This window comes from Lineus longissimus, chromosome 18, assembly GCF_910592395.1.
Source record: "Lineus longissimus chromosome 18, tnLinLong1.2, whole genome shotgun sequence".
Lineage (NCBI taxonomy): Eukaryota > Metazoa > Nemertea > Pilidiophora > Heteronemertea > Lineidae > Lineus > Lineus longissimus.
In genome coordinates this window covers 11182001-11205459 of record NC_088325.1, presented here as the reverse complement: position 1 = coordinate 11205459, position 23459 = coordinate 11182001, and the positions used below count along the sequence as shown (strand labels likewise).

Below are 23459 nucleotides of genomic sequence, written 5' to 3'. Positions count from 1 at the left end.
ACTGATATTGAATGTACGAAAAAAGATCCGAGCAGATACCTTTGAAAACCCTGCTGCAGCAGACAGGCGCGTCAACTGACGTAGTCGAATCAACACATGTACATGTATATAGTATTTGAAAGGAATTAGGTAGCTTCTATCAGGAAAACACACATTCTCTTCACGACCAGGAGCCTGCACAGAAGTACATGTACATGTAGTAGCATACCATACTCAAAGGGTGGTCCATATAAAGTGGACAATTACAGTTTGGAGAGAGAATGGAGAATGTGAAGATGCCATGAAACATCATGTTTTTCTTTCACATGACCATTGTGGTCGAGATGTGCCCAGTCGATCACGGAAAAATGGCAAAATGGGGATTCTGAAAATCAAAAAAGCTGCGAAATTATCAACGATAATGAAGAAAACATTGTCTGGCTGGCCCTTTCAGTAGAGGAGAGAGTACTATATTACCAGCAGAAACTTATCCGTACGTGTTCCCGACATGAGAACGAAATGAGGTACGAAAAGTCGCCAAATTCGATCAGTGGGCTGAAAAATAACTGTATGAATGTATCACAGACCGACGAGACGAATAGAAGGAGTCGGCCCAGTACACAATAGCATATCATCGACAATGCAGAATCTAAAAATACTCTCGCTTAGTTTAGTCATCAGAAGCCGAATCAAAATAGCTAGACGTATTATCCTACCTATCCTGTGTTATTACTGAATGTGAAAAAGATTGATAGAGGAGATTCGAAAAAAAACTGTATGTATCACCACTCTGAATAAAAAAATGCATGTCTGAGTCTACAGGGGTTCTGAGTAGTAAACAAAATACATCTAATCACTAAAGTGTAGTCGACCAAATAAATAATAACTGAAACGTAAATTTTATTAATGCTTATATCCGCTTACGATGTTAGTCATTAGCTCATGTGTCTTAGGGGTATGTCGCTGTGATTTTAATCAGCTTTATTCATACTCATTATGCCTTCGCTATGCTTTGAGAGGATGAGTTATCAGTTGACATGTGATTATGTCGGCAATTCCCTTTACTAACAGCAGTATCAGTAACATTGTTATTCAATGTTTTGTAACTGTTTTATCCGAATATAAAAAAGTTTTTTAAGGCTTTCCAAATTCCGGAGAGTCCTCATATAAGGTAAACGAGATTCGCATGCCTATTCCGAAATGTATGTGCCCTTTAAGATATGTTTAAAACCACGCTGGCTTAGCAGAGTCCTTGAATTTTAACCTGAAATATCTTGATCGGGTAATCGGATTCCCGGCAAGTAAAAGCGATACCAAACGCAATCTTCAGGGATAACGTGAATTGTGTCCTTTGAACAACCGGCCCTGGTAATTCCGGCTAGCTTTTAATGTAGCTTTTAAAGCCCCCGATTCATCCCATTGTTTGACGCCTTGATAACGATGTCGAAAAATAGGCCGGGACTCACTTGCTCTGGAGATTTGAGGACGTTTATTGCAAAAAATGCCTCTCTGTTTACCATCTCTCCCCATCCCACCTTCCACCCGACCAGAAGACACCAACTGACAACTTACTTCTGATAGTTTACTTAACCTGTCTCAAAATAAAGCATGGATAAAACATCAGCCTACGCGTCGTAGGTCTGCTCATTCAGCCTTGAAATGAGAGGCGTATAGTTTTCATGCACAGTGATTAGTCCCAGTTGTCTATAACAGGTCGTGTATATGCAGTAGTAGTAAAATCAATTTCTACTCAAAATCTGCGGTAACATCGTTTGTTATAGCCTATATAGTCATTTTGCGTATGCCATTCAATTATACATTTACACTAATCTTCACTGCTGGTGGTAAACTATCGCATTAAAGATATAAGCCCACGGACGCTGATGACTTTGACAGATAACGCAGAATGTACTGACATATGCAATCTCGAACTAAATCGCAAGATAATTTACTATATAGATGGCTATCTGATGACGTAAAAAAAAATGCGGTCGTTACAAGATTCTTGTGCGATACTTAGTGAAGATCTAAGTTATGATCTAGTTAACTAAACTTGGCTGAGAATCTTATAAGAATATTGCATGGATTTGCGACATTGGGGGGTTAAGATAATCGTTTAAAGGAAACCAATGTGTCAACGCCGTGACAGATTAGTGAGATATAAATCGAAAATGACAGGCACAAAAATGATACGTCCTTCCGGTAAGGACGATTAAAGTGCCGAGGTGAGAACAGCCTTGTATCCAGTCATTGGGCACCTCCGTCAATTCCTGACGCAAGGTTGGATTGTAGCTCCGGGAGCGAACGACTACCAAAATATAACAAGATCTCGCAGGGAAGTGTGGTTTTACAAGGCTGGGGGTGACATTAAGGCGGGAAGTTGGCCCGGCGACTAAATGTTAGTTTTCTTCAAACAAGTTATAGAACGAACATCTTTTGTGTGGAAACTATTCGAAGAGCAGACTGCCCAAAGTGACTGTTGCTTCTGCAAAAGGTCGACAACATTGCAAAGGTGTTGGTGTTATCTGTTGTTCGTCATGTCTTTGACAAGGAGCTTAATACGAACGGTTGATGTAATTGCGGCTTGTTATCCTGTGCTTGAGGCGGACTGGCTGTATACTTGGCTTAACTTGAACTTTCCAACTCTCAGAAAAAGAGCCAGTAGCCGTGTTCCGTCTCCGAAATGCGATAAACCTGTTTTAAACATTCGTTTGTGATGCTCTGGTACTATGCCAAACATCCCACTTTCTTTTAGCGTTTGATTTGGTGCCTGATGACCAGAAGGCCCAAGGAGAGGTTGTGACGTTGAAAGTAGGTCAATAAAAAAAACTCGTATATTTCAGTGTGTATTTGAGAAGTAGGCCTATATGTTATGAAAACGCATGATATAAGGGCCTACATAATCTTAATTTTTCTTGTTTGCCCCTGCTGGCTAAGTCGATGCTTGGATCGGACCGAAAGTTTTGGCTTAAGCTCTCACGAACTCACCATGCAATAGGCCGAGAAAGTTTCATAAACAGTGTCCGACTCAGTACATCAATAAACCATAGGCCATGTAAATTATGATATCAGACGAAATGTTGACACTTGAAGTTTTGAAAATAAAAATACTTTGGACATTCTAAGTGTATGAGGACATGAGTTAGATCTTGTTAATTTTAGGAAAGTGAGATTTGCTGCTATAATACTAACACATCAGGCAGGAAATACGTCCCATAAAAGTAACAAATGGATCTATCTTATATCTATATCTATTGGCTATAACCACTGTTTCTCGCTAAACATCCATTATATATCACATATAACAGTCATATGTAAGGTCCCACGGCGCTTACCAATCATAACGTCGTGACGGCCTCCATAACAGCTTGGGGGCACTCGTATCACACGGGTCGTCAACTTGATGACAGTGGCATAGCCTAGTATTATCGCAGTATGACAGCGAAGTATTGAACTGTTGAACAGTTGTCTGACAGGAAGTGATCTGTCTACAGATCCAGAGAATGAAAGGGATGGTGTATCAGGAGGGTGTGTCACGCTTTTAATGGGCATGCAGACCCTCCCTCAAGGTTTCATGTAATCTTTGCGATTTCAAGCCTATCCGGATGATACATGAAAGAAAATATTTTGAAAGATTCGGACCGCCCCTTCATCCCAGAAGCCTCTAGAACGGAGCATCCAAAATCGCCTGACTGCCCCTTATGAGAATGAGCTATTCCCAAGTCGAGTTTCCTGGTGGCATGAGATTCCTATATGATTCTTAATTCTTAAATACTGCAATAATACAGGTATTGGAAGACAATTCGTGTCATTGCATACACTTAGATTCAATCAAAAGTCTAAACAGGTGGTTTGGCATTATTGAAGATCCAATCTAACTAAGACTGATGAAAATTACCTTCATTTGCAATTGGTTATACACTTCAGTCAAAATGGCACACGGACAATGCAATGACCTTATACAAGGTTTCTCTATTAAAATGTTTATAATGGATATTACGTTAAAACAGTCGCATTCGCATAGAGATACCGGACACACCTTTTTTATTCGAGAGATGTATTCCTTAGTCTCTTAATTTAACCAGGTGTATGATGAAAGTGTGTTCCATGACGAAAGTGTCATGGAAAAACCTTTATACGCGATTTATTCAACTGTTTTTTTGTTTTATATTAGCAATTGTCATATAAAGATTAACACTAACGACCAGACGTGTCAACGTGATGAAAATTTACCTATAAACTACATCTAGTTAGACAACAACATTGTTGAAATTTATACACATTGTGTACATATATTTTATACATAATTGAAAGAATCTCACATGCAATTTCAAATTCTGAACAAAAGGCCCATGCTCATGAAATAGAATATTCTCTCTTTTCGAACAATGTAGTCTGTGTATAAATGAATGATTCAATTCTGCTGATGAGAATAATGTACTTTGCTCTTCTAATGAACAACTCGAATTTCAGAAAATAATTTTCTCCCGTTTTTGCTCTTCTTTATTCAGTCTAGCCCTTCTCTGAGTAGGTTAGAATATATTTTATTTTTCTTCACTCCATTCTGATCTGACGGCCGCTCGTGTTATGGACGAATCCACAGTTTTCTTCAGCACGTTCAATCCCAATATAATATCAGCACTTTTTCTTCTCTTTTGAAGATCTTCTCTAACATTAGGTTCGCACCATTGTCGCCGAAACCTAGCCAAGTGCGAGTTTTATCCCCAATCGTGGTCCATGTCAAAGATGAATGCCCACAATCCGCCGCTAACGGACAAAATGCGGCAGTTAATTGATTCACTGCACCTGGCGCATTCTGTCTGTCATCGGTGGAAAGCGGGAGATCCTGTGTGACGTCAGCAGGGATCCAAAAGGCATTGGAAAGTGGGGTTGTTAGGTCCTCGTATAGGCCAGTATCTCGATGAGAGGGGACTTGATGTCAGTCGCTCCTCGCTCTAGGTAGACAAGCGTCCCTCTCTAAACCCTGTCACAACACGAAGGACAGCACGATACTACTACTTTATTTCTACCTTTACAGGTGGCCCTAATATCTACATTAAATGCCTATCAAATTCATCTTATACCAATTAACTAGTCCTAGCAGTTCCAGGCTTTATTGACGAAGAAACGACCAATGTCAGAGTACAGAACGTGTGACCAATGAAGTGCATGCTAGGGCATAGTGTATTCATGCCAAACTGTGCTGGCCTTTTTATGTGAAAAGGAGAGTACATGTACAGTTGACAGTATACAATCTTAAAGATGAAAATATACTTCATAATGTAATTGGTATGTTTCATTTCCGCATCGGGATATTTGAAATATTATTCAGTTTACTGATTATCTCTATCACTGTGCTCTAGATTGCGGAAAAGTTTTTGAACTTATAAAAGGTTACCTTCACTCGAAATACAAGCACTGCACGCAATCAAATCAAAATCCATTTGAGTTCAAAAGACGAAGATATAATCTGGATACATTTGTAAATGCAGATTGGCCTTATTCACATAATTAACCTGTTTTTGCAGCGGGATATCAAACCCATCGAAAGCTTCCAGCATAAACGAGATATGACAAAATGCTCTGAAATTGCAAAATTATAAATATGTAATGTAACTTGTTAAGGATAATGTGCTTAAGGGAAAGGATGCGTGAGACACGAACCCTTTTTGGACGAAATAAATAGGCAGGAAGTGCTGACATTTACCCTTGCTGGTTGAGGCCTAAGGCCCCCTTAAACATGTTTCGATGCGGTCGGTGTTACCAAGCTTCCCTGATTACCCTTTGGGATAAGCCGTTCAGTTTATCTTAGATTTTTTCGTATCTGGTAAAGAAAGAAAAAGTATCCTATTCTGCTGGTGCATCTGTTGCGATGCTTTAGAGAAATAGACAGTTCGCATATCAACATATTTCATCAATTGAAAACCGTTTTTAGTTAAAAAAATGGACTGAAATATAACGATTACATGACAGTTTTGTACCACCTGTTTTTCATCACTATTTTGGTATCATCGATACAAGCAAGTTCCATAAATACTCTCGAGGACTGAAATCGTCATTGGTTATCTCAATGGCGTCTTGAAATGTTTGCATGCAATGCTGAGTACCAGTAATGTAACCTAATGATGTGGTAAAAAATAATTGACAACACTCATAAGAAGGAGACTCGTCTTTGACAAGTGCAAATACCATATATTTACATTGTAAATACCTAGAGAAATCACAGTATATAGTGGGAACATGTTGCTAGGATCATTATACTCACGATAGTAATATTCACGATATCTAATAGTGGTGTTGCATTTTAGTTCTTAGATAATTCATTCGTCACGACCAAAAAGATTGACCATTCGTAATAAGACACACCATTACCCCACTACTACGTAAATAATGTCTGCAGACCAACACTTAAAAATCGTCTGTAGTCGTTAGCAGAATTTGATACATTCATGACCAGACTATCACAGCACTCACCCGATAACGCTCTCAAACAGAAAATCGATGACACGCATTTTATACTGGGGTAACGGTTTCATGTCGTACGACAGGTCAAATTATCCATCAAAAGAAAGTTAGAAGTTGTCAACCAGCAAGCCACAAGACGATGTGGACAGTCCCGGAGAATAATGGAAGAGAAAAAAATAAAAATCTTCGCCAGCGATTCGAACCCGGGAACTCTGGGTCAGAATATGAACGCTCTGATCGTATGAGCTAGGGGGATTTTCTTGTGAACTGCAGCCAGCAAATATATCTTATATGACAATGGTGATTATGCTTTATTTTTGAGAGATGAACCAGAAATTTTGTCAAGTACATGTAATAGAAGAAGACACCAAGACACAATTTTATGTGAACATTGCTAAGAGAAAACGTAGACTCCGCATACAATAACATAAAGAACAGCAAAGAAAAAATGACTTTCTTCCTGCAGTTGCCCACTGGAAGCCGCTCAAATATATTGAACAAAGATTACACACAAATGTTTGCACATTCTATAAAGGCGTATAAAACGACAGGCATTTCAAGTAGCCCAGTGGCCTTGATGATAAGAGTGTTGGTAAATAAAACCAGAGGTCTCGAGTTCGAGTCCCGATGAAAGGACCTTTTTATGTTTTTCCTTCCAGAATTCTCTGCGAAGGTCCGCATCGTCCCACGGCTTGCTGGTTTGTGAAATCAAGCGCATCGAAGCAGTGGAGGTCTATCATGTTTCAGTCCGTATTCAGAAGGGCCTTTCGGTCGTTTGAATTTCTTACTATTGCCGTATGGGGTGCTCTGGTTTTGTGCATGCAGTTCAGCTCTTAAGGTCATCTACCCGCGCACGAAACCGGTGCATGTTAGTGGCACTCTAACACACCCACTTATGGACAAATTAGGTATGAGAAAAACAAATCGATCGCTATTGAACATGCAACCTTGGCACCAAATGTCACTCATTAGCGAAAGTAATAATCCACAGAGAGAACTCGTCTTCCTGAAAAATGGTTTGCTGGAGCGATGTCAACAGTACGTGATAGTCGCAATCACGTTAGCTGTATTGACTTCGTAATGTGAGACACGGCAAATATTGGTGACGACACTAATGTTCTATTCACACGACACGGTGATTTTGTGCTGTGGAGGGCAGTGCAGTGCAATACAGCAGTTTTTGTACGTGCATCGCAAACCTGTAGCAAATTGTCCAAGATTTTGCCGCCAAATTTAATTGGTCTATATCTGTCGGCATCAAGGTGGTACGCGCGATCACTACGTATAATGTCGAGATACTTAGAAACAAAGTAGAAATTCCATTATCAGCGGTATTATCGCCATCGGTTCGTCGGTGTAAATGGCACAATTATAATTATTCATTGAAACTTAGTTACCCAGTAAGCTAAGTAGTTATTCCCATCTCATCTAAAAATTATAGTATCACAAGAAAATCATAAAATGTCTGAACCCCTTCTCCGTAATACTCAGAAGACATGACAAAAAATAATGAGTCATATTCTTTCTCGGTTACACGAAAAGTCTATTCTTGGCATCCCAAGGCATGCCCTGGAGAAGGTTTGCAGAGCATGCCATGCTCAATTACATCAATTACTGAAAGATATGATATCAAGGGATGCAATTATGCAACCATCTGAGGCCATAACTTGTTAAGTTAGGTAATGTCAGAGTTCAAAAGGTAGTTTGTCAGAAGAAGAATGTCAAATTCTTTCGGCGCGATTCTAATTTGTCGATTGCGATAGAGTCCTTGGTACAGTATAGATTCTTGAAATCTATGTTGTTAATGATAATCTTAGGAGAAAAACGTGTCAAATCTATCAATCAGAAATTCAAAACAATAAGAGGAATCATTCACATTCAGAAACGATAACATTCAGAAATGTTACAGTATCCTCCTTAGGTTGCAGCGAATGTGAGAACGTCACATCCCATGGAGAAGAAAAACAACGACCGCAGCTTCTACCGGTGGTAATTTGAAATCGGCATCAAAAGGTAATCAAAACTGTCAAGGCGGAGAAAGCCAAAGCAAAAATAAAAGAATGCAAAATTAATTGGTTTTCTGTGAATTTTCTCTTCCTTTGACTCTGCAACGTTTCAGTTCATCAATTGGAAGCATTTGATTTGAAGGAATAAGTAGGATTCGATTTGGGTTCTTTGTACGGAGTAATATCAATACAGGTTAAGCCTCCCTCGAACGTATGAGATTCTTTGTCTTTGTCGTTTAATGAATGTACATGCACATGTACACGAAACTGGATAAGTTCTTAAATATGAATTTTATAAGAATCTCTTTACATAAGCCTGCTTTTCCAGATTCTCTATAACTAACTAAAATCAAGCGAATTTCCTATAACATACATGTAATGCATACATTTAGTAATCCCAGACCATTCGACTCAATTAAGCAAATATCTCAGATCATGTATATCGAAATATCAGTGCGATCATACCAACTTTTGAATTATTACAGCCACATTCTTACATGTATGCTGAGCTATATTTCAAAGAAAAATAATACCTCATTAAGAATCATAAGGACGTGACTTTCATACAACCAATTATATCCTACGCATCTGAAACCGAGCATGAACCCTTCTCCTGCTAGGAAAGATGCAAAAGAAAAAAAAATTCAGTCTCCATAATGAAAATTGAAGGTACATGTAACTACCCACCCTGCCTCATAGCAAACTGAACTTTTTATCAATAGCTTACCTGAAATAAACGAGACGTACAGGAACATGAATAATAAAGCAAGAAGGCAACAATTTAGAAGCACAAATAAATATTTAAAAAATGATTGGTAATCAACTGTTTGACTATCATCAACACTATAAGGCAACTAGAACTGAGATTTCACAGGAGCACCTGTGAATTCATGACTCCAGGGTTGTTTTTAGGGCGATATCGTAAGAGTTGGTCTTGAGTATGGGAATCTGAAGGTTCGTGAGGCACCTGGGGAGAGAAGACTATTTGAACGATGGGATCTGTTCATGGAGAAGAAGTGTTGAGTGGCTTTGTATCGTGTACTCTTGCTGGTGGTTGAAGGAACACTACTATTGATATCATTATATGAATACCATTTAATTACAAACAAGTGAAAACAGATCATATCATATTCCTGGGCATAAATTAAAATAGGACTGCGGGAACAAGGTTTTTTCAGCAGGAGGAAAGCGTGAACATTTTGCGCCGTCGTATTCCGATTTGACTGGTTAGTGGTGAAATCTGCTTTTACTTTTGCAAATTAACCTATTCGTTTTTCTAGTTCTAACGTTGTCTGAATTAAAGATGCTTTCCCAATGCTTTACTGGTCTGGCAAGAGGCATTGCCAGGAAAACGTGACGTCATTTTGGCCATTCTTCTTACCGCACGCCCTCCCGCTCCGTAAAACTTCCTGACATGGTGTGAAGTGGGAGGGCGCACAATGGGAACCACACTGCCACGATGTTAATAGTTTCTATTTATAGAATTCAGCGGCAGAGATTTTAAGCACGGAAAAAGTAGATTAACTCGGCTAATCTCAATTGATTTTACCCAGGAATGTTTTCAAGGCGAGAGAAACATCTGATTTAAGTCCTGCGCTTATTAGATTTCATGTTCATGCCGAAGATTGGCCTAAAACGTGGACGAAAAGAGTGCATTATCGAGTGTTGGAGAGGTCACGTGATTGGACGAGAAACCTGAGCGAAAACAATACTGACTCCAGCTCCCAGAGGGAGGAGCTGGAGTCATAATTAAGGCGCAATGTGCTCAGTTTTTAACGTATTAATGTTTTATGTGAAATAATGTAAACTACTACATACTCCATACACGTTCCCTTCCTTTTGCTCAATACATTCATACCGATCAAGCAGTATGAGTCAATTACGGTGCAATTTTCTAAGTTTAAAACGAATTTGTATTTAATTTTCATGTGAAATAATGTAAACTACTTCCTTCTCCATACACGTCCCCTTCCTTTTGCTCAATACATTAATACCGACCTAGCGGTATGTGAGCGACGGCAAATAAATAATACATTTATTTTGACATTACATTGTAGCTGCAGCATCAATTAATATTTCGCAAAACGAGCTGGACTCCCGGCAGTCACGTATAACTACGTCATTGATATGACTGCCAACACATACTGCCATTTTTGAATCCACTGCTCCATGATTCGTGGAATAAGACACAGCTGCATGAAGATACCAGGATCACAACGATCGATCAACCCATCATTAATCATTAAGATATTCAGCCTAAAAAAACCTTACTCTTATAACTGTTTTTATGTCTAAGTTTATGCGAGTTTACAGTAGGTTGACTGGAATCATCGATCTATGATAATCTCCTGATTCTGACACCCTCACGTGCCTGTTATAAACATCCGGTACACCGTTGTGCAAAAACGAGCTTTTCCACTTTTTATTTCACGGAGACGTGAGACAATACCTAAATCAGATAGAGGATGCTGGTGCCACGGCATGGTTAAGAAAGCTAATCTGCTATTTATTCACTCATATCAAGAAGCTCAGTGACAATGCAAATCAAATCGACACGCAGAAAACCTTATCTTTTGCCCTTTTATAGACTTCAGTCTTTGACATTTGCGAATGACGTACAGTGACCGGGTAAGGGTATCACTACATAAGTTAGGAGCTCTGAGTTTCTTTTCCAAGTCTAGATGCTTATCCAATACTCTTCTTCCTCACAAGCATCTTACAAATAATTCTTGTTTCAGGTTTCAGCCATTTCTACCAACTCGGCCTTGGTTCTATTGAGACTTTGTGACAACAAAGCGGTTTTTTTAGAACGATGGGCAAATGTGTTATGAAACATGTTATCTTGCTCCGAGTGAGCAGGGTCGTATAACACACTTTTTCTCTCACGTCAGAAATGTTTATTTAAAGACTGATATCAGCCATCGCAGCTGGATGTTATCCCCGGACTTTAACCCCGGTCTACCCTAAAACCATTCGGTAGAACTCAAATAAATTGCTCGATCAGTGTTACTACTTGTTCTCTTCAGACCGGTACTCATATGTAAAGAGGGTGGAGTAAGGTAAGTTCGACAAAGAGACCTGTCTGAAGTGTAACGCCGAAAGTCCAAGAAAATCGTCCACAGCGAGCTGCTCAATCCCTGCATGTATCTCTCTATCCGAAAATAGGGGCACACATCGACGAAATCACTATTTTACAATAAAAATTACATAAAATTCACACTCGAGGCGCGGATCGAGGATAATAGGAAGGAGGGGGTGCAACCTTTGTGAAAAAGGGACGGTTTGCGCTGGCGATGCCCATAGATGCGTTTTCCTGCCATCTGCATAGGAATGTGTTACCATGTATTTCCTAGTTGCAAGAAATATTGTTTTTTACTAAAAACTTTGTACTGTTGCTAAAATTGTATTTGACCACACCGGATTAAAACATATTGGAATCAGTCCGGACGGGTTTATTGAAAAAAATAGCTGAACAATAAATGGAGACTAAAAGCAGCAGCCAAGAAAGGCAGGACTTGTATAGGCAAGATAAAGTTACACGAAATCGCCAATAGTATTTCTCCTATACATGCCATACCAGTTGCTACAAATATGAAAAATGGGGTGGATTTCGGGTGAGGCTGGAACTAAAATTCTGAGTTGTTTATTGTAGTGACTGGTATGGCATGTTGGTCAAGGATGCCCCCTATCACCTCACACCAACTACGTACGTCCCCCTTGTATCCTGTTTTCTTCCGCCATTGTCATTTTAAAACGAACGAAGAAGGAAAACGGGGGGAGTCTTTATTGAAGGAAGATATATTCATAATTTCCTCGTCAAAGAAAGATCTGTCAGGGCTGAACGAATGACACATAATTATAGCACTCGAACGGAAATATAAGTATGACGTCAGCATTAGAGGTTGATGACACCACACTCCATATATGAACTGTCATTCCTGCGTTTTTCACTGAGTGTACATGTAGCTTTTAATCATGGTTATTATTATCATCATATCAACTTTAAAACTTGTTAAAATTGCTAGTTAGTTAAAGTTTATATTCAAATGACATGAATAATGGCAGTCACCGTGCACCACTTCGTCAATGAGCAAACAAAAAGCATTTCAGTCGTAAGAAGATTCTCTTCTAATTTAAAAAAATGATCGCCTACATGTATGTCAGTTTTATTATGTCTACTGTTCCATCCTAACAAATTGTGATTATTTTTTCAGTACGTGATTTAATTTTTACCTTATTTCTAAGCCGATTTTTTTGCAATCACGGGCGATGAATAGTGGACTTAGATGGATTATTTTGAACGTGATTTCATTACCAGCAGGGAAAAAAACTGTGCATGCTAAGTTGGTGATTTTTAAATCATAGTTCACAAACGTAATCATATACTTTCAAAGCGGTTTTCACTGCAATTCATCGAAAGTTAGTCACCTGTAAAATTAACGGCACGTTTTAATGTTCGATAACAGCTTAAAGTGTATACATCTTTTTTGTCGGAAAATTCACTGATCGACCTTTCAAGAGTGAAACAAACTGTGTGACACATTGTTCACCAGAAAGAATAAATGACACACTTTTTTGCAATCACAACTGTATTCTAATGACTAAATAATGAACGCAACATCATGTTTAAAAATAATCATCTAACAGCATTTACCACACCAACACCAACAGTTAACCAACAGTCGATTATGCCATTCCTCAATTTGCAATCATGGTTTCATGAGAACATGAAAGACATTTTATCAAGTGTTCACACACTTGGGATATACCAACCCACGTTTTGGACCGGGTCGGGGCGTTCCAGGCCCTTATTAGGCACGAAATGTTGAGAGTATTGCCCTTTACGTAAAGGGGTATCAATAGAGGAAAAAGAAATGCCATGCGACCATCACATGTGTGATGATCTAATACCATTAAGGAAACAAACCCTCTGGATGAAAATTGTGTTTAAAGGATTTTTTAAATAATTACCTCGGCAATACTCTCTTCACTTTTTAGTTAGGGCGACTGCATGTTTCCTTTAGCCATTCATCTTCTGTACAAAGTAGAAGTCATCCGGTAATGAGGATGAGGTATTTTATTCTTATTAATTCATTTCACTCGACATGCCGGAACGACCCAAGCAGACTTGTGAGAATTGGCTGAACTTTCAACTTCAGTTCCCATTTCGCAACTGTCTATAGTACCGAAGTTCAACCAATTACGTCAATTAGGTGACAGGGTCAGGATAAAATATTCCTTAAAGAAAGCGTTTTTGCGATAATCCCAGGCCATTCGGCAACTATAGCGTGTCTTATTTTATGCTCGGATATGTTCGGGACAACTGATCGGCTGGACGAATGTCGCTAACTGGCACGTTGCTGGTGGATGGGTATTTGGCAGACCAATGGATTGGCTGAAATATCTCACGTAGTGCATTTTAATTTCTCTGAAAAACGCTGAAATTCTTTTTAAACTCCAAAACCCTCCCATAACAAGACTATTACGTCCGCATATTTCAGTAGGTAATTGGGCAGATAGTAGAGGAAATTGTCATCTGAAAAACCGTCACTTCCTCTGAGTGCTACTGAGAAATGTCAGTATTATGCCCACCCGCCAATGTATTGTACGTGGTCACCAGACAAGGTAGGAAAAAGCGGCGATCCCATTCTCGCGTAATTGGGTGACATCTTCTTCTATTTTTCTCTGTGGCAAGCTATCTTTCTGATAAAAAAATATATCATTCGCTGCGCAAACTGTTTTTCTATGGTGCTAAGGAGCACTATTATGGAATGCTCTGTCCGTTCCTTGCTACTGGCTACGGTGAAGAGGTTCTGCAACGTGGCTGATTTGAGATTATTATCATCACCGTGGCTATTCTCACGTGACCACATAAGCGCAGATACAGAAAAGTTTTTATTTTGAATGCTGCGTTTGGCATTAAGATGAAGGCATATCAGGATAATAACGCCATACGCCTACAAACCTAGTACGCCCGAGAGCAATAGCAAAACAAGCGTAAGACATATAGTCCAGTCAATCTAAGCCAAATATGGGTCGAACCTCACACTAATTGCAAGAGAAACGAAACCACCCGTATTTTGTTCCTTAGGGTCTACTGTATCACATATTAAAAATCCCAAAAAATCCTTGTAGTGGAACATGGTGAATTCTTAGCGTGAATATGTGGCTATCAGAACTTGAAATTTGCAGATGAGAAATCAAAAAAGACAGATTTCAGGTTGATATTTTATATTACACCATTCAACTTGGTGTCCAACTATATGTTTTTTATGCTGATCTTTCAAATAAACTCATCAGGAGCTACCTAGAACCCATCTTTCTGCCCTAACTAGGGGTACCCCCCCCCCCCGCATCGTTTATTTTGGACCCCGCGACTAACATCCTCGTCCATTAGAAAGAACAAAACCTATTCTACACCACTGAAATCAAATTGGTAGGACTCCACAGGCTAAAACAATGAATACTCCCTGCAGGAGAATTCAATAGATGGCAGCACTTGATCTAATCAATAGTTTTTTTGTGTTTGTTCTCAGCAGCAGTGTATAAACAATACAATCACCTGGCCAGGTGATAGACTTTTTGCGAAATGAACGGTGTGTGATTGAACTAGGTAAGTCATAGATTTAAGTGAATGGAAGCAGAACTGAATGCTTAAAAGTAGGCCCTACTAGAGGTCTTTAAAAGTTATGTAAGGTGCATGTTTTTTTGTTTTAGCTGCTCATGAGAAAGGGAGCGGTCATTAATTTTAATACACACATGTAAAATGCTGTCCTCAATGGCCAGGCATTGTTTGGTTTTTCCTAAATAATAATTACACAACCCTGTTTAATCAGACAGAGTGTGACTGATATGCAGTGATTTTAATTGCGGCTCTGAACCCACTTATCCTTTTCTTGTAGCAACAGTCATGGATACTTGTGGCTTCTGCGAAAAGGTACCGAAGGAGAATGACTCTGTCGCAACTTTAACACAGCTGGGTTGTGACGGAATCAAGAAAGCCTGTCTGCTCTCAGGTATAACCGTTGATGTTAAGCCAGGCCAAAGGGTCCATACAGACTGCAGAAGGGATTTCCTCCGAGATGCAAAGCGGAAAAAACGTAAAGGGGATGTGTCCCCATCAGAAGAACGGCGACAAAGTTTACGGTCGGCTGAAGACAGTTTTCTTCCCCAGGAACAATGCTACTTCTGTGGAACGGGTGACAAGTATGGTGGGAAAAAAAAAGAATTTGTCCTCATACCAATTCGGACTCTTGGTATTAAGGACACAATACTGGAATTGTGTATGTCGCGACGTGATTCATGGGCTGACAGTGTGAGGGCCAGAATAGAAGCTATATTGAGTGATTTGCACGCAGGTGATATTGTTTATCATCTTTCCTGCGATAGCAACTTTCGCACCGGCAAACAGATCCCAGTTCGTTTTTTGGAAGATAGTAGCGAGGCAAAGAGATTCAAAGCTGGACGACCAAAGGATGTTCGTAGACAGGAAGCCTTTCTTAGGGTTGTAGAAGATCTACAGGATCACGATGAAGAACAAACGACCGTGTATGATCTCATTACTGAAATGACTGACATTCTGAATGATCCTGACTGCGAGGCCTATGGACTGACTCATATGAAAGACAAACTCCATGAACATTTTGGCGATAAAATCATTATCACTGAAATAAATGGGAAGAAAAATGTTGTTACATTCAGACAAAAGGCTGCCTCCATTCTAGATGAATATTTCCATCAGGCTAAGGCAGCCAATAGTGAGGGCGAAAAACTTAGGCTTATTGAGGCAGCAGCCAAGCTGATAAAGACAGACATCAAAAGTGTAGAGCAATTGAGAGGCATTTATCCAACATCCCTAGAAATGTCTACAGTGGAAGATTCCACTGCTTTCTTGCCTCAGTCTCTGTTAACATTGCTTGACCGTCTGTTTGTAGGAAAAGAAAAGGGGCTAAAGGTAGCATCCATTGGTCAGGCAGTCATGCAAGCTACTCGACCAAGAGTTTTGATTGCCCCATTGCAACTAGGTCTTGGAGTTCAAATGCACTCCCACTTTGCATCAAAGTTCCTGAATGATTCATTGTATAAGCATGGTTTTGCTGTTTCATATTCAGAGGTTGCAAGTTATAATCGCTGTGCAGCTGTACAGCAGGGAGTAGATGTAGATGTACGGGGGTTTACTCCAGATCACTTCATGCAATATGCTGCAGACAATGTTGACCACAATGTCCGAACCTTGGATGGCAGTGGCACTTTTCACGGTATGGGCATAGTTGCAGACATCACGCCGAAGCTGAATTCAGCAAGTGTCATAAAACGCGTGTCTATATCAGCTGATGAGATATCCAAAATTGGTCGGATAAATCTCAGATATTACTCATCATCGAAGGATGGAATGAAGAATCTGAACTATGAAAGACTCGAGTTACCACGTTATGGGGAACACTCTCCAAATGTTGACCTTCTTTGGGAGTTGGCATTTGCTGTTAGGCCTCAGAGACCAAATTGGTCTGGTTTCATGCAGTTGATTACAAAGGGCGAACACCCAGGTCCAGCATCAGTGATGCTCCTCCCCATGATTGACTTGAACCCATCTGATCTGACGTGCATAAACTCAACCTTACACTTTGTATTTGAGCACAGTCACAAATATGGTGTTGAGCCGGTCATAACATTTGATCAACCTCTCTGGTTCAAAGCAACCACAATCATTGAAAATGAACCTGATAACAGTCATCTCAAAGCCATTGTGCTCCGGCTTGGTGGCTTCCATACTTTGATGAGCTTCCTGGGGTCTGTTGGTCACCTAATGCAGGGTGCAGGTCTGCGAGAAATGCTGGAGAGGGTCTATACGGCCAACACTGTCACCCACATCATGAGTGGAAAGGCTGTCTCCAGAGCTCTAAGGGCGCACTTCCTTCTTGATACGGCTCTGAGCAAAATACTGTTGTTTGAATTGCTTGGTATTACACCCAAGCCTAGTGAACAATTAGATGTCATGGACGGAGAGAGCTCTGATGCAGAACACGAAGATGATGTTGATGATGGGAGTTACGAGGATGCTGACGAGGACGACTGTGCAACTCACTGTATTGATAATCCGTCTGACTCAAAGCAATCCAGTGCGGTCCCAATGGATTCCGAGTTCCTTGATCCTGTGTTGAAGGATCTTGCTGAGATGTTCGACCAGTTAGTGGCGGGTGAGATTTCTCCCGAAGACATTGAGTCGTCTGCAACTATGTCGTACATCAAGGACCTGATTGACGATAAGCTGAACCACCCAGACGGAAAGACAAGCCAGTTATGGTTCATGTACATGAAGATGATTTTCATTGTTAGAAAGTTCATCACTTCTGAGAGAACGAGCAACTGGCCTCTGCACTTAGAGGCTATGCATGACATGCTCCCATTCCTTGCCGCTGCAGGCCACAGTTTGTACACCAAATCTGTCCATATATATTTGCAAAAGATGTGCAATCTGCAAAGTACAAATTCTGTTGTGTATGATCATTTCTTACGTGGACTTCATGCCGTCAGAAGATCAGATCGATATTGGGCAGGGCTTTCCCCGGATTTGGTGATTGAACAAGTTCTTATGCGAAGTTTAAAGACCACCGGAGGACTGACAAGAGGAAGGGGAATGACCGAAACACAGAGGATCGTTTGGGCCTTATCAAGTCCGGTTTGTGCTGAAGTAAATCAGGCTCTGCAGAACCTTACATCGGTTGCATACAGCACAAGTGAGCAGCATAAAGACCTCTCGTTGGCGCGCAAAAAACGTGATGCAGATGATGTCAATAAGCTAGTTGCATTCATTGAGGACAAGGCACCCTTTGGACCATCCCAAAACCTCGTAAACATTGTCAATGGAGTTTCAGCAGCTGAAAACGTGAATGTGGAGGAATCGAAGGATGTTGGTGGCAAAGTTCTTGAGGGAATGGTAGGGAAACAGGTTCTGAAGTACACTTTCAAGAAGAAAGACCAGGCAGTAACAATGGATTCAAAGTGTAAAATTTCCATAGATGGTGAAGATTTGAGCATTGACCCTCTCCTACTCTTTCAGAGGCTTGTGATGGTCGGTACACAGAAGGAAAGTCTTCAGGAGGCATTTCAATATGAACTATGCGCTTACCCGCCAGCTCTGTTCGAAAAGAGAAATGTCCTCCTCGAAGCAAATAAGCCTGGCCTTGCCAATGCCATACGAGACCTTGCCGGAGATATCAGTGATGAACAGCAGAAAACGATTGAATCAGGTAAAGTCAAGTATGTACTTGATGGAGGTGCTCTCCTGCACAAGGTCCCCTGGGAAATTGGAAACACTTACAAAGCTATCTGCCATAGCTACATTGCTCATGTTGTGAAGCAGTACGGGAAACCAGTCGTCGTGTTTGATGGTTACCAAAGTGGGCCAACCACCAAGGATGGGACGCACACAAGACGCAAAGGTTCCAAACACACTGTAGATGTCCAGTTCAATGAGAACATGCCTCTAAACATGAAGAAGGACGACTTTTTGGCAAACAAGGAGAATAAACAACGCTTCATCCATCTTCTCGGAAAACACATGGAAATGGCTGGTTGTGAAGTCATTCATGCCAGAGGGGACGCTGATCTAATGATAGTCAAAACTGCGCTTGAGGTGGCCAGAAAGAGTGAGACTGTACTGGTTGGCAGTGACACTGATCTGCTTGTGCTGTTGATAAAGTACACGACGGGGTCACACAAGAAAGTCTACTTAATGGCTCCACCAAAATCTGGTTCTTCCGCCCGCTATCTTGATATTCAAAGGACACAGCGGGCCCTTGGCGATGATGTTTCACAGAACATTCTGTTCTTGCATGCAATTCTAGGTTGTGATACAACATCAAGGCTGTTTGGACATGGTAAATCTACCGCATTGTCTTTGTGTGCAAAAAACAAGAATTTTCTCAAGGCAGCCAAAACGTTTAACAAAGATGGAGCTACAAAAAAGGACATCATTGCCGCAGGCGAAAAGGCTCTGTTGTGCGTGTACAAGGCAAAGCCAGATGACAACCTGGACAAGCTGCGGCATCTGAAATATATTGAACTGTTGGCAACACGGAAACAAGTCATTCACCCCAAGTCACTACCCCCAACTCAAGCAGCTGCAAAGTACCATTCCTTGAGAGTATACCATCAAATACAGGCTTGGAAGGGCTGCGACCTCAACGCAGAGGAATGGGGATGGAAGGCACACGGAGGTGCTCTGGTTCCGGTTGCTTCCGACTTGGACTATGCCCCCAAAGAACTACAAAAGGTTGTGCGATGCAACTGCAAATCGGGTTGTGAAACTAAACATTGTGGATGTCGACAACTTCACCTGCCTTGCAATCCAGCCTGTGGGCAATGCAGAGGGATCTGTGCGAACATGGGTGAAGACACACCAGGCAAAGATGACCTTTGATGCACGCATTATGTTGTGCAATGAATTAAGATCCTACTTAACTGTTATATTGAATCATGCTACAGGATGATTTCCCATAATTGGCCGCCTCATTACCAAACACTAGAAACCCTTAACCTGTCTGCAACTATGCCAATACATGCTACGTCCACTTAAGACCAAAACCGCGTGAAATTGGTGGCCCTGGGGTAGGGGACCCCCTAGTTTGACCACAAGAAGCATGGATACCATGTAAAAACAACTTCCAATGGGAAGGACTTTCATAAAAAGGTACACATGCAACTGTTCAGCTTAGAGAAAATTGATAAGATACCAAATCTGGTTGTTCTCTATAGGGCGCCTGGCCCCTGACCATGCAAAACGTGATGACCTAAAAATAACACTGTTCCACTAAATATTTTTTTGGGGATTTTTGATATGTTTTTATATAGGCATTAAACTACTGAATAAAACTGGTTTCGTTTCTCTTGCAATTAGTGTGAGGTCAAACCTTATTTTGACTGGACTAATACTCAAGCCTACATAAGGACACTCAATAGAAAAAAACCCACATTATTATCAATTGTGCCCACTCCTTTTTTATCAAAAGTTCTGCTTTTCTCAATATTCTTTTGCTTGATCAAAGCTATTCATTTTTTTTACAGAATACCAGCTATGACATTTTACGAGGAAAAGCTACTCTTTGTATTTTAAGGACCAAACATTTCAGTGAAGTGCACATCGAGTTTGAACAATCGTATATAGACAAAGCAGTAAACCCAGAGTCTGAACTCGGAAAGAAGAAAATGATACCCTGTATTAGGTATCATTTGCTTAATAGAACGCGATGGAGATGGAGCAAGAATATATCATAATAGCATATTCTTGTATGCTATAAGTACAGGTACGTGTTCATTCGATCTGGTGCATTCCTCAACTCCAAGTGCCATCCTCAACTATTCTTTGGTGATGACAACTTGGGTCTGAAAGGTTATGGTTGGGCGAAGGTAACTTATTCGAATGATAATCAATGGAAAAAAAATGCTCACATGATTGAGTGTATTTCGTATATCAGCATCGGGAAAGTACCATGCTTGATATACCGTGGACCCTCAAATATAAAAAAAATGTAAAGCGCTGTTGGTAGCTTTTTAAAAGTGGAGGCCTTTTCAAAAGCGTTGACATTTGAATACAACAGATCACCACGATAACACAATACAGAAGCCACTCTCATTTGTCCTTCTCGTTATGAGCAAAAGCCAATATATTCATGGAACAACGTTCTTCAGCCGACATTCCCCTACGTGAACTTCCAAATATTCAGCGCTTAAGAAAACCACCTCAGTATAAAGGCATTGCCCCGAAACGTTCAGTATATATTTACTTAATACTCATTCAGTTCTTGTTCGTTGCGTTTAAATGCTTTAACCTGTTATAATAAACAACGGTCATTCTCTCTTGGTAACAAGCTGAACATTGGTTTTTGAGAGTCTCTCAAGTATTAAGCAGATTTTTCGGAAACAAAGAGCTGTCAGTAACATTATTTGTTAACTTCAGACGTTGAAAATGAAATCTCGATAAATTCGCGAAATACTCACACAAACTAACGTTGATCGTTGTATATGTGTGCTAAATCTGGCCCCATGCATTACGCGAAATGCTCACACGAACTAACGTTGATCGTTGTATATGTGTGCTAAATCTGGCCCCATGCATTACGCGAAATACTCACACGAACTAACGTTGATCGTTGTATATGTGTGCTAAATCTGGCCCCATGCATTACGAAGAGTGACTTTTCGGTTTAACAATATTTCAATTAGCATTTTGCAAACATAAACCTAAGAGGACATTTCTCAAATAACAAACTCATTAACGATATTGACTCTACCATTAACAGTCGTTTCGAATTAGCAACCCGTGAATAATGAACAAAATTCATTGGAACCTCGTGGTACCGTTGCATATATGCTTAGTGTTTATGGCATCGTTCGTTCAGTCTCCGTACGAAAATTTGATAGGCATAATATTATGTCTGTTAAATCAGTAGCAACAGTTTGTTAATAGCAAACTAAAAAAAAGAGCATCAACCACCAGTTATAATCAAACGCTGACGCTGACGTTGTCATTGTTTCAGTGTTTGTCGTTGCTAAGTAACTGGCTATAGATGGGAAGGAAGTTAAAATCTCATGACGATGAAAACGAGAGGAAAAGTTGTATCATCATGCTAAAGTTTCCGGTTTCTGCATCGAAAGTAAAAAAATAACAACGGAAATAACTCTATGAATCTGTTTGTATCGATGTTATAAGCTCTCGTCATTTTGTACTTCTTTTACATGCGCGGATCCAGGGTCCAGAAGTTACGTTGTTGCTTGCTAGATACAAGCAACATAGTACAACTAGCGTCAAGTTTGATGTGTCATGAATTCGTGTGTCATGCATTCGTGTCGCCAGACGCTAAACGACATTGCCAGTGTCACCGTCTTAGTAACGGGGTGGTCTAGAATAACTCAATCGTGTTATGAAGTTGCCCCCTTGGCCTCGTGCAGCGCATTCCAGACTCATCATTTCGCACGAAAAGGACTGCTGCGCGAGGGCTCACTCGGCGAAAACATTTGGCAAACCTGATAAATCTGTCTTTTTATAAGTTTTTTTCAACATTCTTTGGAAATTTCGGCCCGAAATTAATACTGTAGGTTGGAAGACGACTAAACAGCTGAAAGCATGGTAATACTGCCATTAATTAACCGCCTACTCCTTTAAGTGAAAATGGAAAACTTATAAGAAAAAGCATAGCACTTAGCATAATTTTGTAAATCGATGATAAAAACAGTGACAATCACGGAATCAAAAAAAACACTCCAGTTTCACACCATTCGCCATTTTAGTAAAATCGACAACAATTTTACTCTACTGGTATCATAAAACTGCCTGATATCGGATTTAGCAAGCATAGATACTTTGTTCCAGGGACTAAGTGGCAGTGTTTATATTTCAATTGAAAATGTTTACACATTTATAATATAGATGACAACCCGAGGAAATTTAATTCTGCTTATTGATGCAAAGTTGTGGGTATAAACATTGTTAGTAATTGCTGGTCTAAGATGTTTCTGAACAACTGAAATAAAAGTGCCTTGGTTTACCTTTTGTATCTTTATCACGATCTTCCGTATATAACACCTAGAATAAGAAAAGGAAATAACACGTTAAGGGAATGAGAACATGGTTATGAGGCAATTGGGAGATGATGTTACCCCTGAACCAAGCTCAAGGGCCCGGTTGTTCAAAAACTCAAAAGTCACGTCATCCCTAACGGTTACGTTAAATGTCCTCAAGGACGTTGTCTCCTTCAGTTAAACCCACTGAAATGTTCACGTTAAGACTTAACCATGTTAACGTCTCCGTTAAAGCTAACGTGGTTTTGAACAACACGGCCCTGCAGTCTCGACACCAGCTTTTTTAAACCCTGCATACATCACAACTCTCATTCATCAAGCTGTGTTTTAACATCTAATCGGACGCTCATGTTGTAATTAAGGATTTGAACATGACACTGAAGGGCCTCTGCAATGAAGTCAAGTGCGGGCGGTCGGAGCTTAAATTAA

The 23459-nt window shown here is 40.2% G+C and overlaps 1 protein-coding gene across 3 annotated transcripts in view; it reads right to left on the bottom strand.

Moving 5' to 3' along the window:
- LOC135502396 (dopamine D2-like receptor) overlaps window positions 1–23459 on the bottom strand; it is a 207885-nt gene that overhangs the window by 57564 nt on the left and 126862 nt on the right. For all 3 annotated transcript variants that reach the window (XM_064795200.1, XM_064795202.1, XM_064795201.1), the window contains one exon: window positions 22998–23034. The gene's annotated coding sequence lies outside the window, so the exon portion shown is untranslated. The remainder of the gene's footprint in view (window positions 1–22997; window positions 23035–23459) is intronic.